Source organism: Octopus sinensis, linkage group LG5 (genome assembly GCF_006345805.1).
Source record: "Octopus sinensis linkage group LG5, ASM634580v1, whole genome shotgun sequence".
Taxonomy (NCBI): domain Eukaryota; kingdom Metazoa; phylum Mollusca; class Cephalopoda; order Octopoda; family Octopodidae; genus Octopus; species Octopus sinensis.
Window position 1 is genome coordinate 55,639,140 of NC_043001.1, and position 17,711 is coordinate 55,656,850.

General features: G+C 36.0%; 1 protein-coding gene and 1 pseudogene across 7 annotated transcripts in view; both read right to left on the reverse strand.

Moving 5' to 3' along the window:
• The window catches only part of LOC115211793 (roundabout homolog 1), a 703,622-nt gene that overhangs the window by 523,836 nt on the left and 162,075 nt on the right, over positions 1-17,711 (reverse strand). The window lies entirely within an intron of this gene.
• LOC115212448 lies at positions 3,594-3,720 on the reverse strand (annotated as a pseudogene).

Sequence of the window (17,711 nt, forward strand, 5' to 3'; positions counted from 1 at the left end):
AACAATATACAGACTCCAGAGACCTTAAAAATTTCAACACTTGCATCAATGAACTATAGGGCCCAATCTGATATCAAAGAACTACGGTGCCCAGTCTGAACATCAATGGGTACTTTGAAGATTATCAACAATACCAACTTTCTTGTTGATATCCAAAGCATCCTGAAGGAACACTTCAGCTCTCTCCTAAATAAGAACTCCACTACAGCAGCAGATTTTCTTAGATCAATGCCTTAACATCTTGCTTAACTGTGGATGTTGAACCTTCTATTTTTGCATGAATTTAAAGCAATGCCACCAAAAACATGAAACCAAGGAAGTCACCTGGTCCAAATAACATCCCAAAATAGTAGCCCATAAGAAGGTCACAGCAATTGTAGAAACTAATGTGGTTTATCCCTCCTCTCCATTATAAGCGAAAATCTTCACCAGAATACTGAAAACTATCACATAGTCATCTCAGAATCTCAGTGTAGGCTTCAAACCACTAAAGGAACAATTTGACATGATATTCTGTGCAAGACAGCCACTGGAAAAATGCAGAGAACAAAAGAAATCTCTTGCTCTTGTTCTTCCAGAAACGTTAGCGCGACGGTCGAAATGCTAAGTGATATTTCGTCTGCCGTTACGTTCTGAGTTCGAATTCCGCCGAGGTCAACTTTACCTTTCATCCTTTCGGGGTCGATTAAATAAGTACCAGTTACGCACTGGGGTCGATGTAATTGACTTAATCCCTTTGTCTGTCCTTGTTTGTCCCCTCTGTGTTTAGCACCTTGTGGGCAATAAAAAAAAATCTTTAACCTTCCAACACTGAGCAAAAAGTTACCACCCTTTTTATTAAACTCACTCTTATTTGAGGGGACTCTTTAGTCTTACAAGTTACACAGTGACATCACTAGTGCCATGCAAACAAATACCCAGTGAGTGGGATTAAGAAGGGCATCAGCTGTAGAAATCATGGCAATGCAGTCATTGTAAAATGACAGTCCATTGATTCATGAAATCCTCTTAAACCAGCCAACACATGTCAGCTTGGAAGATGCTCTTGAATGATGATGATGATGATGATGACATGCATATGGTGCCACAGTAAAAGCATCTAGCACACATTGTAAAGTGGTTGGCATTAAAAAGTACATCCAACTGTAGAAAACCATAAACCAAAACCAAATCAGACTGGAACCTGGTGCAGCTTTCTAGCTCTGGTCAAACCATTCAATCTATGCCAGTATGAAAAACGGACATTAAAAGGATAATGATATTTATATAATTTATGTATATATATATATATATACACACACACACACACATATATATATATACATATATATATATATATATATATATAATATATATATATATATGAAATACATACACACATTCATTATATATATAGAAATATATATACACATAAACATAAAAATATATACATATGAACATACATATAATATGTATAAACACACATATATAGATACAGATAAATATAACATGTGGTTATATGCATCCTGCACAATAACAAACCTCTGAAGCAAAGGTCAATGCAGAATGTATTTGAAAACAAATGAACTCTATATCAGTTTCAATGATGCCAATCTCATTCATTAAATTACACTTTAAGTACTGTGCATTCTACAAGCACACATATCCTTAACATGTAGATCACTCACATGTGCAAACAGAATTAACGATAGATACTTGCTAATCATTACTCATTAGCAATACACATTCACACATATACATGTGGCTCCCTCTTTCTCTCCCCGTGTCTCCCCCTTCCCCCAGCTCTCTCCCACATGCACAAACATACACAGCACTAAAGATACACATGCTTTAATGACCAATTAACAAATGCCTACAACTAATATGTGTGTGTAGTTCTCTCTCTCTCTCTCTCACACACACACACACACACACACAAATGCAAGCACACATGGAAGCACACACAGAAAACCAAAGAGAGCAAGCATTAATCACTACATATTACATAAATACAAATATACAAGCACACACACATTGTCAGTCACAGGGATGAACTAACATAAGCTAAATACATCCTCAGATTAATCACATATTACCACATAGAGACTCATACATATGCATACTTACACATAAGTAAATAGCTCAAATTGATAACCACACATCAAGACACACACACACACACACACATGTATACAAACACACATAGCTAAACAAATGCTCACATTGGCCAGCACATATTGAACCCTCCACCACAAACATACAGAGTGAGATAAAGCGGAGTCAGAGCCAATGCTATCTGCCAAGAAATCAAGAAGACTTGGCCAAGCTGACAGCTAATTATGTGAAAATCTTCCAACAATGTGTGCATGTGTGTGCGTGTGTACACGTGCACACACATGTGTTTGATTGCAAAACACGAGTTGTTGCTGCACCCCAGGTCAGCTCAGATGGAAAAGACTTAGCACCAAATGCGTTCCAATCATGACCATCTCATCTTTCAGTATAGAGGAAGCCCAGGGACCATATTATTCACTGTAGCCTTGAAAAAAAGTGCAAAAAATGGTTGCTATTTCTAGCAAATTGAGAGACCACACAAAGGCCGTTTGTTGGCTTCTTTCCTTTCTTGGCTCAAAAATGAAAAGTAAATCAGGGATGAAGGAATTTATCAAGTTTGAAGTTTATCATCACAGCTATTTCAGACAAACCGCTTTTGGGTCAGCTGATAGAATCAGAGCTATTAACTACCAATTACTAATCAGACCACTACTTCAATGACCATCTATCATCAACTAAAACCAGCAGCCAAGTGACTTACTGCAGGCTGGCTTAAAATACTGAACTACTTGCTTGCTTGATTTATCCATCTGAAGGGTCAAAGGGTGATTGATCTTCAATTACTGGCAGTATACTGTGGATATGGTTGTTATCTCCATGGTAATTGCGGCTGTGGTTGTATGTTTTAGATTTTACTTGCCTTGGTCATTTGACTGCAGTCATCCTGGAGCATAGCCTTGAAGTATTTGAGTCAAAGAAATCAACCCCAGGATTTATTTTTTAATTAATCTGGTACTTATTCTATCGGTCTCTTTTGCCAAACTGCTAGGTTACAGCAACATAAACATGCTAACAATAGTTCTCACATGGTGGTGAGACGATAAATATAGACACTAAGACACACAACACATACATATGTGTGTGTGTGTATATAGATATATATATATATATACGACAGACTTCTTTCTGTTACTTATTTCTTTACTGCCCACAAGGGGCTACACACAGAGGGGACAAACTGATTAAGTCGATTATATCAACCCCAGTGTGTAACTGGTACTTATTTAATCAAACCCGAAATGATAAAAGGCAAAGTTGACCTCAGCGGAATTTGAACTCAGAACGTAGCGGTAGACAAAATACCTATTTCTTTACTACCCACAAAGGGCTAAACACAGAGAGGACAAACAAGGACAGACAAACAGATTAAGTCGATTATATCAACCCCAGTGCGTAACTGGTACTTATTTAATCAACCCTGAAAGGATGAAAGGCAAAGTCGACCTCGGTGGAATTTGAAGTCAGAACGTAACGGCAGACAAAATACTGCTAAGCATTTCGCCTGGCATGCTAAAGTTTCTGCTAGCTTGTTGCCTTCAGTGTGGGGTATTGGGAATAGTTTTCAACGAGCAATAACCACGCCTCGGGTACACCTCATTGGCTATGGTACCACCTCTGCGCAAAGACTTCTTTCTGTTTCTGCCTACCAAACCTTCTCATAAGGCCTTGGTCAGCCTGAGATTAAAGTAGAAGATACTTGCCCAAGGTGTCACACAGTAGGACTGAAACCAGAACCATGTGGCTGGGAAGCAAGCTTCTTACCACAGAGCCAAGCCTGTGCCTAGTTGTACTTGTAATACTTGTACTTGGCTGTAATTGTATTATCATTGCAGCAGCAGTTGTGACTGTGTGATGGCCAAAATTATGACCCATGAATTTATTAGGATTGCATTTAAGGAGCCATGTGATTGTATTTATGACTGTGACTGTGGCTGTAGTTGTGACTCTTCTGCTGTTATGGCCATGTTTATCCTTTTTACCCTTTAAAACATTTAAATCAGCCAAATCTAGTCAAAATATTCTACCTGTTCCATGTTCAGATTGGCCAGATCCGGGCTATCACACCCACCCTATAATATCATTCCAAAACTAAACAATCACATTGCCAAAATCTCAATGCTACAAGATATGAAGGATTAAATCAAAGCAATGTAAATAAATGAGTACTACATTTGACAAAGTAATCTGAATACTAAAGGGTTAATGTTTAAACTGACCATAACAGACCCAAATATTCTACCAGTTTTAAGTTCAAATTGGCCAAGTTCAGCCTATCACACCTACCCTACAATGTCATTCTAGAAATACACGATCACATGATCAATGATCAAAATCTCAAAGATACATGATAATGTATGATTAATTCAAAGCAATGTGAAGAAATAAGCATTACATTTGACAGAATAATCTGAATGCTACAGGGTTATAATTGTAGATAAGACTCTGCCATGACTCTGCAGAAGATTCTTTCCTTCTCTCTCTCTTTCTTTCTTTCTTTCTTATTTTTAGTGTATTTTGCCAAAAATAGAAAGGACAGCCTACATGACCTCTTTGGAGACATAAAAGGCATAGATCTGAGTATGTTGGGTTTCACAGAAGAAATAATTCACAATGCTGACAATAGCCGGTTGATTGGCAGAATTATTAAAGCATCAGACAAATGTCTTATGGCATCTGTTCTGGTACTTTCTATGTGAGTTCAAATCCCTCCAAGGTCAACCTTGCCTTTCATTCTTTCAGTATTCATAAAATGTAACACCCTACAAACCTCATCCTCTCTCCCTACCTAGTTATTGCCATTCAAATGAGGATGCCAGCCAGTCCTTAGCCTGCATAAAACAGGGAGGGCCTGGAGCTAGGAAACGCTTTTCATAGAAAAAAAAAAAAAAACTAACTTGCTACAGAAGTCATAGAAAGAAACTAAAAGAAAATTCTTTGCTTTCAAAGGCAGATATTGTAAATATGGGTGGACCAGTGAGTGGTGGAGCATTGGGCTTAATAAAACCAATAGAAGATAAATACTCTATGTTGAAAACAATAACAAGGACTGGGGGTAGTAGTTGATGATAATGATCACCATCATCTTAGAAATCAAGATGCTCATGCTGAAGATGACATATATGAGTATAATAACTATCACGTACATTTATATGCAGGCAACATAACAGAAAAAACTCCAACACTTTCTTCATATATATCATCATCATCATCGTTTAATATCCGTTTTCCATGCTAGCATGGGTTGGACGGTTCGACCGGGGTCTGGGAACCTAGGAGGCTGCACCAGGCTCCAGTCTGATCTATCTATCTATCTACATATATATATATATATATATATATATATATATATATATATATATATTCCACATATGAGATGCAAAGATCTCAGTATAGAAAACACTTAGTAGTGCTCTAAAAACTCAAACTATATATATATATATGTACGCACATACATATATACATGTGTGTATGTATATATATATATATATATATGTATGTATGTATGTACATATATATATGTACATACATATATATATACATATATATGTACATACATATATATATACATATATATATATATAATATATATATATATATATATATAATATATATATATATATGTATATATGTACATACATATATATATACATATATATATGTACATACATATATATGTACGTACGTACATACATACATACATATTAACCCTTTATCATTTAAACCAGCTATATCTGGCTCAGATATTCTACCAGTTTTGTGCTCAAACTGACCAGATTTGACCTCTCACATCTACTGATCAAATGACAAACTAAAAATATATAATCACATCACCAAAATTTCAAAGCTATGAGATAATGCCTGATTAACTCAAAACAATGTGAATAAAGAAACATTACATTTGGCAGAGTAATCTCAATGCTAAAGGGTTAAACAACTGAAGTATAACAAATGGAGATGAATCGAGAATATCACTAGTAATTATTCTAGCAATCAAAAGCGATAAGAAACTAAGTGATTTCTGATGCGATTTGGAATCAGAGGTACATAGCATTATATTGCATAATATGAAGTTTTCCATAACCTCTTGCCCATAGCAACAGTAAGCCTTATATGTGTATGTGTGTGTGCCAACTTTTTCCCTAGTCGGTAACAACCACTTGTTGGCATTTTGGTAAATATCATTTCCAGCACATTAATAAAGGAGAGGATTTGTGAAAACCTTCACTGGAAGTATGATGTTAATTCACCAACAACCATTCGTTACATAACCAGTCAAATAACTAGAGACCCTCAATGCGGAATCCAGATGATAAGCACATCAATCAATGTGACTGTTATTCGAGCATGTGTGTAATACATATACACACACATGCACACACATGTACCACCATGTCTGTGCAGTTAGAATCTTAACTTCAAAACACATGGTGTCAGGGTCCGCTGTACTTTGTAGCACTTTAGGCAAGTATTTTGTACTATACCTTGGTCATGTGATTTAATATTGTAAATGGAAACTGTAGGAAACCTTTCTGGCATTATGGCCAGTTACACTACACTTCCAAAGAACTGTGAAATATCAAATCTTCATTACTTGGAAAATCAAGTAAGGGTCAACAGCAGAAAGAATATTTAGTCATAAAATCCTGCTTTCAACATTCCTCCATCCAATCCATACCAGAATGAAAGAAAAAAACTCACGACATTAAATTAATGATATCCATGTGAGCATATGAGTGTATTCATAATATATAATGAATATGTATGTATTTATACACTCACATGTGGAATTAATGCATAGGCATAGGCATGGCTGTGTGGTAAGAAGCCTGCTTCACAACCACATGGTTCTGGGTTCAGTTTCACTGTGTGGTACCTTGGGCAAGTGCCTTCTGCTATAGCCTGAGGCCAACCACAAAGCCTTGTGAGTGGATTTGGTAGATGGAAACTGAAAGAAGCCCATTGTATATATGTATATCTATGTGTGTTTGTCCAGCCACCATCGCTTGACAACTGTTGGCATATTTACATCCTCATAACTTAGCAGTTTGACAAAAGCAACCAATAGAATAAATATTACGCTTTAAAAAAATAAGTTAATATTGGGGTCAATTGGTTAGGGAAAAACTTAAGGCATTGCCCCAGCATGGCCACAGTCTAATAACTGAAACAAGTAAAAGATAAAAGATAGATGTACAATTCTATATCTGCACACACACACACACACACACACACACACACATACACAACACTCACAGTGTCACTCCATGAAAATTAACATGCATATATACACACGTGCATACAAGTTTTTTTGATGACAGGACATAACTTTTCCCATTCAAATAAGGAATTTCTTTTCTAAGGGCTTTGGATTTTACAGCTGTATGTCTAAATTGAAACCCAATATTACTTATTCACATGGAGTAAGGAGTGTCAGCATCATTAATCACTCTTTTATGGTATTGTTACTGTTGTTGTTGTTGTCATTGTTAATATATTTCCTTTTTGTGTGACTATTATGACACCAGAACAGAAAGGGGACATTAAGGTTAGAATCAGAAACTGACCCCAATACAAAAGAACTTGATATTTCACAATATCTACTGAAGAAATCAAATCTCACCAACCTTTAGTAACAAGGTGATAACAATGACACCCTAGTTAGCATTACTCTCTCCTTCTCCAGAAGATAAAGTTTCAGGATCACCGCCATCACCAACCAAACCAGCCATGATTAAATAGGAAATGTGGAAAATCAAATCTTGAATGAATGAATTTCAACATGATCATAGTGATTATTATTATTATTATTATTATTATTATTATTATTAAAGTGGCAAACTGGCAGTATTGTTAGCATGTCCAGCATAATGCTTGGTGGTATTTCATCTGTCACTACGTCCCGAGTTCAAATTCCACCATGGTCGACTTTGTCTTTCATTCTTACAAGGTTGATAAGATAAGTACCAGATGAGTATGAGGGGGACGGATGTTTTCGACTAGTCCCCTCCCCAATTTCAGGCCTCTTGCCTATTAGTAGAATGGATTATTGTTATTATTATTGATGCTGTGAGCTAGCAGAATCATTAGCATGCTGAGCAAATTGCTTAGTAGCATTTCATCCATCTTTGTTCTGAGTTCAAATTCAGCTAAGTTCAACTTTCTCTTTCTTCCTTTCAGGGTCAATAAAATAAGTACCATTTGAGCACTGGGGGTTGATGTAATTGACTTACCCCTCCCCTGAACTTGTTGTCTTGTGCCAAAATTTGAAATGATCATTATGAAGGAACTGTAAGGCTTCCTTAGAGCATTGGATAAACTGTTTTGCAATATTTAGTTATGACTTGTTAAATACTTATTTCAAATTGCTTCAAGGTCAACTTTACTGTTCAACTCTCCAAAGTTGATAAAATGAAATTCCAATCAATTCAATGTAGCTGGCTGTTCCTCTGCCCTAAATTTGTACCTTTGTTAGAAACAACTATTATTATCGTTGTTGTTGCTATTGTTACAGCTGTCTCTTGTAGTTAAAATCAGAATTAAATCCAGAATCCAAGTTATCTAGCAATGAACTGTGTTGGCAACAATTAATCCACAGGAGAATTACCCAGAAGATTTCTATTCATAAGTTCAAATTGCCGAAGAATGAAGACTCTAATATCTCAGTTGGGGATGAGAGAGAGAGAGAGATTGTTGTCAACATAACAGTAAGCTAGTAATAGTAGCACTAAGACAATAAAATGCTTAGAACAGCCCCAGGGATTCTTCATTCTGGAAGTGCTTGACGGAGCCATTCCATCCTGAAAACATTTGCTAGAACACTTTAACTCCGGACATGCTTTCGAGAATATCTGCAATCAAGGTAAGCTTTGGAAAACTACACAATGGATGTGCTTGGAAATCTCATGAACTTTGGGTGTGTTTGATGGGATCTTGATTTCTAAGTAAGCTTGAAAGAATCCTTGCATTTTATGTATGCTTTAGAGAACTCAGAAATACTGGATGTAGTTGGGAGAACAATACCCTGCATAATATTTAAGAGAGCCCTTTCACTCTCATGATCAGAGATGCACATATCGTTGCCCACTAAGGGACATGCTTAACTGCTTAAGCTCAAGCAACTGACAAGCAAATCTGTGGTTTTGAACAGACTATTTGCTGTAGTGCATTTTTTACACCAAGACAAATCATGTACATATTAACTCTTCCAATCAGTTAAGATCAGTAGCCATGAGAACAACAGCCTGGTATTGCATCAGGGTATTTATCATTATTATTATTATTATTATTATTATTAGTAGTAGTAGTAGTAGTAGTAGTAGTAGTAGTAGTATTAAGGCAGTAAGCATGGTAGAACCATTAGCAAAATGCTTAGCAGCATTTCGTCTGGTTTTACATTCTGAGTTCAAATTCAGCTAAGTTCGACTTTGTCTTTCATCCTTTCCAGGTCAATAAAATAAGTATCAGTTGAGCACTGGGGTCAATGTAATCAACTTATCTCTTCCCACAAAATAGCTGGCCTTATGCTGCCTCAACCACTGGTTGCACCACCACTGCCATCATCATCATCATCATCATCATTTTTATTGTTGTTTGGGTTCTTTTTTGTCTTTGATGTTCTTTAAGTCAGATCTAATAGAATGGAATTATGAATGATCAAAAAACATTTTGAACACAACTTATATCTGATGTTTAGTTTTATTTAGAACAATAATATTCAATATCTATCCATTTAAGACTACATGATGAAATTAACAGGAATTTAACTGCTATTATTAGCAGATTAAGTAATGTGTGTAGAAACTCTGTAAGCAAATTTTTCTGATCTGACTTGATAAATTGCCATTACTCACTAAAGAAAAAAAAAATTTTTTTTTTTATAAATAACCTTTATCAGTTGTCTAAAAAGACTTTGAAGCTTAGTAACAGATAGCAGTAGTAATCTGCATTGTCTCCCATATTTGAAAGAGAAATGAAAAAAACCTTACTTATTGAATATCATTTTCTCCTAACTGTATAATTACTTCTAGATAGCTTACTCACTTTTTCTCTCTTGCATGAAATATGTCAATGCTTAAATTAAGTATATCATAAATAGTCAGTTTAGCTAGCTCAGGTAATATAACATGAAGCTTTTAATCTCAGGATTGCAAGATTTGTGGGTTAAGTATTTTCTCAATAGAAATGTTCATTCTAAATGCAATAACAATTTTATTGAATGCAACTGATAATGATAATTTTATTATTATTAAGCATACATAATAATTCAAGTCAATAAAATTTATTATCATTGTAGTTCCAACAAAAGTTTCTTGTATTTATTTTGATCATAGCATCCAGATATTTATTGGATGCAAATTCTCCTCAACTCCTAATTTCAAACCTGGTTGAAAGAAACGTGGTTACTTTATTCAGCAAAATGAACAGTAATTGTAAAAAAGTTAACAAGCCCATGATGATGGCTATAATATATATGCTGATGATGTTTATCAAGATGATAATGACATTTGTTGTTGCTTAGTAACAGCTCAACTTCTCATCAAAAAGACTAATGATCAAAGGTGTTTCAACTGCAACCATCAAGTCTTTCTCTAAGAACAGTGGTTCCCAATCATTTCTTTTATCTAAGGACCTCTTTCATTTCTATTTTATTCTAGTGGACCCCCATAGCCATTTGATGTTTAAAAACTAGTTTTATAGACACCTCTTTCAAAATTCCTATTTTGTTTATCATACATTCACTCTTGTAGCTTGAACTATGTAAAATATTAAAGAAAGAAACTGAGCTGTTCCTTGCAATAAATACGTCCAAAGCAAAGTTTTTTCATGGACCCTTAAAACACTACTGTGAATTCCCAATTTAATATTTCGCTTGCATGGACCCCCAAAATTTTATATGGACCCCAGGGATCATACGGACTCTGGTTGAGACCACTATCTTAGAGCATGCATTGTGTATCTAGGATTATATTATCAAATGTATCCCTCCTTTTTCAAGATAAGACAATAAAGTGTCATTTGAGGAAGATCTGACTGCTATTTCTATCCTGCTTCCTTATTATTACTTCAATGATGATGATAGTAGTAATGGTGGTGGTGGTGGTGGTGGTCCTTGTTATGGTAAAAGAAAGGAAGTGAGTATAATATCCTCTTTCCTATCCCCTGTGACAAACACACTCCCTCCTCCCTTCTGCAACATATAAAGTTAAGCCTAGCTTAAATATATCAACCATCTGTGCAATGTTTAGGGACTTCTCTTAGAGTGAAATTCCTGACATCTGAAAATTTCAAGGAATCACTCTGGTGTTCATAATTCTAAAAGTCAATCTTTTTCCTATATTGCACCAGTTACAGTCTACAGAGGTGTCAATATCATTCACTCTCTCTTTCCCTCTCCTCTCTGTCTCCCTGTATGTGTCTTTATGTAAATACACACGTGCACACACACATTATATTTAGTTTCTGTTTATACTGCAGTGCAAGTTAAAGTATTGGATATAAGTTAATGTTGGAAGTGTAGTATTGTGTGAGATGAACAAGGATTACATATGCCCAAATTATGGTTTCATTCAAGTAGCTGGGTGTGTGTGTCAGAAAGTCAAATAGTAATAAGATGGTTCAAGGTGGTGAAAGCAGAGATCATCAATTGTCATCAGTCATGCATCACAGCTATATTCTTAAAAAATTCTCTAGAAAAATTTGGGGAATATCTTAGCACAATGAAATTAGTACATTCTTTTTAATAACACTGTGTAATGATTTCTAAAAAATTTTGTCTTATCTTTGGTCAGTAAGTGTTATTTCCTATTTGTTTCAATCTAGAGATCAAAGAAAATGACTACCATTCCCTTCAAGCTTTGCTTTTGTGACCTGGACATCAGTGTTTTGAAACTGACCTATTTTCCATTACATTTCAGATAAATTCAGCACTGTGCTGCTGAATCAGAATTTTCTAGAACTTTCTAGAAGCTTCAAGAACTTTTGAGAAGTTTCTAAAAGTTAAGTTTACTTCTAGCTGTCCAAGTGGAGACAAGTTTGAAGAAAGCAAAGTATGAAGGAAATATTAGCTCTATTTCATACTTTCCAGGGGTAAGCAAATAGGAAATGACAGTTGCTACCCAAAGACAAAAATTGTGATCTAAAGTTTCTTTGTGAAGGAGGGGTTACATTGTTAAATGCCTGTACCTTACCCAACACTATTCATGAAATATTGCTGGTCTCTCATTTGCCTCTCAATTTTCTAATGAGCTATGACAGTGCTGTGTTGCTTTCCAGGAGATAAAAATGAAATGAGCTGTTAAGCTGCATGAGACAACCTTTGAAGCAGTGTTCTGTAAGCCATAGGAGACACATGGTTTGGTTGTTAGGATGTTGAACTCACAATAAAGTCATGGATTTGATTCCTGGATAGGATGACATATTGTCTCCTTGAGCAAGGCACTTTATTTCATATTGCTCCAGTTTAGTCAGCTGAAAATGAGTACCAGCCCAGTGCTGGTGTAGCCCTTTCCTCCCCCAAGTCTGTCTCCTGGATGTTCTGCTAGGTCAAAGGTAGGAGAGGAAGCCTACGGCTGCTTGCAACTATATAGGCACCAAAAAGAATTTAGTGAAATCATGAGTTGTGTAACAATATCATAGTCACCTACAAGTGACAGCTTTGCATGCATGATATGCAGAGCTGGAGACACGCATTGGTATACAATGTTTTGCTCGAGGGGTTTTCCATTTAAAGCAAAATTCCATGTTTCAGTAATTGTGACTTGTAACAAACATTAGACATGCTTTTTCATGCAGCTTCTATTTGTAGACCATGAACAGAAATTGAAAGGAAGCCAGCTTATGTTATTGAAGAAAAAACTTCAATGGATAGTTTCTTATGTTTTTTTTATTTTAATCAGATTACTAGTTTACTAAATCAGATTACTAGTTTACTAAATCAGATTACTAGTTTACAATTTACTAAATTTCTCTTAACTTTTAGTACTTACTTCAAACACGGTTAAACATTTCAACAAATTCCAAGTATTATTCATATACACTCTTATAACAAACCCTTCAGACTTGATAAAAATAGCAGCCAAATTTTACTCAATGTGCATCAAACTGCTTTATGTGTGTGTGTGGACATCACTATGTGGTTAAAAAGGTTACTTCTAAGCTATGTGGTTTCAGGTTCAGTCCCAATATGTGGCACACTGGGAAAGCATCTAACCAAAGCCTTGTGAATGAATTTGGTGCATGTATTTGTATGTGCATGTCTACAAATTTTTGCATTCTGCAAGTTTCAAATGATAAAGCAGTGAGCAACAAAACAAGGTGAGAACCTCGTCATACTTCCCCTGCCAATAAATTTTCGACTGGCTCTGCACTATCCTTGAAAAACGGGCAATGGTTAGCAATAAAAAGAGCATCTGGCTGTAAAACAATATCTCACAGTGGTAGTTACCATGAGAGAAACTCTCATATTGGCTTTTGGTGCAAAATGCATTCTTGTTATTATTGCTAGTGGGGAGATAAATCCCTGCTATCTCCAGCACTGAGACCACCAGATCATGTGATTTCAACTGTCCTCGGTCTTGTCAATGATGAACACTTAACCACTAGAGATAGCAGCAATTCATCTTCCTGAAGCAGCACATAGAATAACAGAGCCAAAACAAGCACTGGTGTCATGATTAGCCAGTGAACTTGTTAAAAAAAATGTATATCAGTGATAGAGGAAATATTATTACTGAGAAGTAATATTTATCTCTGCTTAAACGTGGATGCTCTGTTAGAAATATAGGTACAGGCATGGCTGTGTGGTTATGAAGTTCATTTCACAACCATGTGGTCTTAGGATCAATCTTCTTGTACAGTATATTAAGCAAGTGTCTTAATATGTGTGTGTGTGTATTTTAAAGGTTGGTCAAAGTACAAGCTTGGTCTTTTTTTACTAAAGATTTTTCATTTTTCTTATTAGTCACTTATCTTTTATTTGGAACAATGGTGTTTCTAAATCCATTAGTCCATTAACATTTCAAGACATTCGCTGCCCATCCTCAGAATAATGTGATAGTAATAATGGTGTGCAGTTCAAGCACTTTGCAGTAGGTCAAAAGATCATTGGAATACTTTTATAACCAATAAAATCTCAATGTTATGTTTAAAAATTATACAATTAAAAAAAAAACCTTTTAAACTTTACTTCTAGGCATAGGTTTGGCTGTATGTTAAGTTTGCTTACCGACCACATGGTTATAAGCTCAGTCCCAAAGTGTGGCATCTGGGGCAAGTATCTTCTAACAATAACTTTGGGTCAAGCAAAGCCTTGTAAGTGGATTTGGTAAATGGAAACTGAAAGAGGCCCATTATAGATAGATAGACAGACAGACAGATAGCTGAATGGATAGATGTCTTTGTGTCTGTGTTTGTCTTCCTTCACTGCTTGAGAACCAGTGATGGTGTGTTTATATCACCGTAACTTAGCAGTTTGGTAAAAGAGATTGATAGGCATAAAAACATTTTTTTTAATAATCACTGGCATCAATTCATTCAACAAAAATCCTTCAAGGTGGTGCCACAGCATGACTACAGTCTAAAGACTGAAACAAGTAAAAGATGAAAAGAAAATGGTAAGTCCTGGGATATTTCATGATCTATTTTACATTTGGTGTGCTTGTATCTTTAAATTTAGGTTAGTATTTTGCTATTAGTAGAACTTTCATAATTATTCCTCTCATCTTTTTTGTGAAAGTTAATGTACAGAATTGTAGCGTTATCAACTTATGTATTTCTATTCCCTTTATTTTGTGTACTATAATGGAGGCAATGACAAATGACCAAGACCTTAGGCAATATACTGTGCTTGAAAAGACCTGTCAAGCCAAGTGAGCTCATAGTTGTGGTTGATGCCAGTATTACATAACTGGCATCCATATTGGTGGCATGTAAAAAGCACCCACTACACTCTTGGAGTGGTTGGCATTAGGAAAGACATCGAGCTGTAGAAACCAAGTCAAATCAGATTGGAACCTGGTGCAGCTCCCCAGCTTACCAGTTTTCAGTCAAACCATCCAACCCATGCCAGCATGGAAAACAATGATGATGGAATGTAATGATCTGTGATGGCTTCTCAATGTAAATGCATGTTCAACTCATGAGAAAAAATCATAACTCATGTGTCCCATGTAACAGTTTGAATTATGAAGTTTACACCTTCTATGTAAACTTTGAAAATACCTGCATAGTTGTGGACTACCCTTTGGCAAGGCATAATACCCATTCAGTGACCCTGCCAGAGATACAGTGAACTTATATGACTGTAGCATGGCGGATTGCGAAGAGGTCGTGGAAGAGCTCAAAAGAGCCAATGGTGTTTCTTACATTGATACTGAGTGGAGGAATCCTAGAAGATCAATAGTCAGGATCACTGAGCTCTATTGAGAAAGTAGCTGCAATGCATCCATAAGTGTGGTTTCCATGGTTGTGTAAAAAGTTAATGAAAGATTCACTATGACTCAAGCTCTCAATTCAAATTCATAATAATGGAATTGGATGGTGACCAAAGGATCATGGGAATCTATGAAAGCAGAAAAAGCAAAAACAACAAAAGAAAAGCCTCAATATTTTACATTGAAATTTGTATATTATGTTTCTCTTAACTATGTCATGTGATTTGGTTAGGTTATGGCTTCTTATTGATGAGGACATACAAGTACAGCAATCTTTCATCAGTTGATCATCATGTGTTTGCAACAAGGAGAGATATCCACAACTCGTTATAATACAATGCACCAAATATAACTGAATTGCAAAACACCAGTTGACAGCACTGAGATTTTATATAGAATTCCGCAAAAGACAAAAGAAGTGGGGGTGAGGTGGGGGTGGGGAAGGAAACTGCAAGAACAAAATACAAATCTACATATATTTTTAAATATATATGAATGCATATAGACATATATTGACACATGTACATATGTAAATATATGCTTTTGTGTGTGTGTGTGTGGGGGGGGGGGGTGAACGGTTATGTTCACACCCACATGGTTATGTGTGTGCATGAATGGTTATGTCTATTTGTATAAGAAGAAGCTTTCATTCTTTCATGATCTGAATGATATCAGAGTGTACAGCAATGTATATTGTGTGTGTGTACATTTATGTGTAGAAAAACCTAGCCTAGAAATTATCGTATAGCCATATTATTAAGTACACAATTTACACCCCATTAACGAACATAAATAACTCACAGACACATATACCTGCTTATTTGGGTATGTATGAATGTGTGTGTGTGTACATGAATGTGTATGTATATTTATCATGTTTATGCGGGCACTTATATTCCTATTAGGTATAATTCTGCCAAAAATTGACTCCTGGTTGTTATCATTATTATTATTATTATTATTATTATTATTATTATTATTATTGGTATTATTATTATTTATTTATTTATTCATTCATTTCTTTAAGTAGCAGCTGTCCCTTCTGGTCAATAGTCAAGAGTGTTTTTGCAAACCTTTGCACTTCCTACTTTCAGTCAGTCAGAAAAATTTCTGGGAGAACAATTTGTCGCCTACCCAACTTCTTCCCCACCCATCAATCACCACTACTACTGCTACTACAACCACCACCACCACCACTACCTCCTCCTCCAGCACTGTTCTCTTCTCCCTGTCTCCTCTTCCACCCCCACCTCCCTTCATTGCATACACAAATCCTTCATGCTTGTGCTAGAGAAAACAGTTTCCAGCCTCTTCATTTCTATTTTCTTTATAACAAGACTACCACCACAACCACCACCAATAATCATCATTACTACCACTGGTGCTGCTACCATCACTAGACAGGACCATCACACCCGACTGTCCCTAACACTACCACCACAACAATCACCACAACTGTCATCACCTTCCTACAACCACCACCACCACCACTCCCCCTGGCACTCCTCCACTGTCATTACCCCACCATCATCAACACCTCTCCTTAGTTACCACCACTACCACTGGTGTTTTTTCTGATACTTTTCATTTTTTATTTCATCTTTTTTTAATTACATATATTTATTTATTTTTCTAATATCTAGCCCTCCTTGAGAAGGCTCAGCCAGCACCCCACTTGCTTCAGGCCAGCCCACCCACTCTGCATCCTTGTTCAACATTCCTCTTAACACAAACATCATCGCCATTCCCTTGTCCTCCCTGCTCTATTTTTTTCCATTCCACTTCATGCTCTTTTACTGGAAGCTTCTTGCATTAAAGATTAAGAAAGCTTCCTCTCTACCAACTTTTACACACATACCACCACCACAAACTCAGTTTTCCAAATGTAATGATCTCAGTTTTTCAACTCATTATATTCATTACATATATGAGACCCTAAGTTATGTAGTACATTTGATTCTTTATTCTTTTATTTGTTTCAGTCATTTGACTGCAGCCATGCTGGAGCACCACCTTTAGTCGAACAAATAAAACCCAGGACTTGTTCTTTGTAAACCTAGTACTTATTCTATTGGTCTCTTTTGCCAAACGACTACATTACAGAGATGTAAACATACCAACATCTGCTGTCAAGCGATGGTGGGGGTACAAACACAGACACACAAACACACACATGCATACATATAT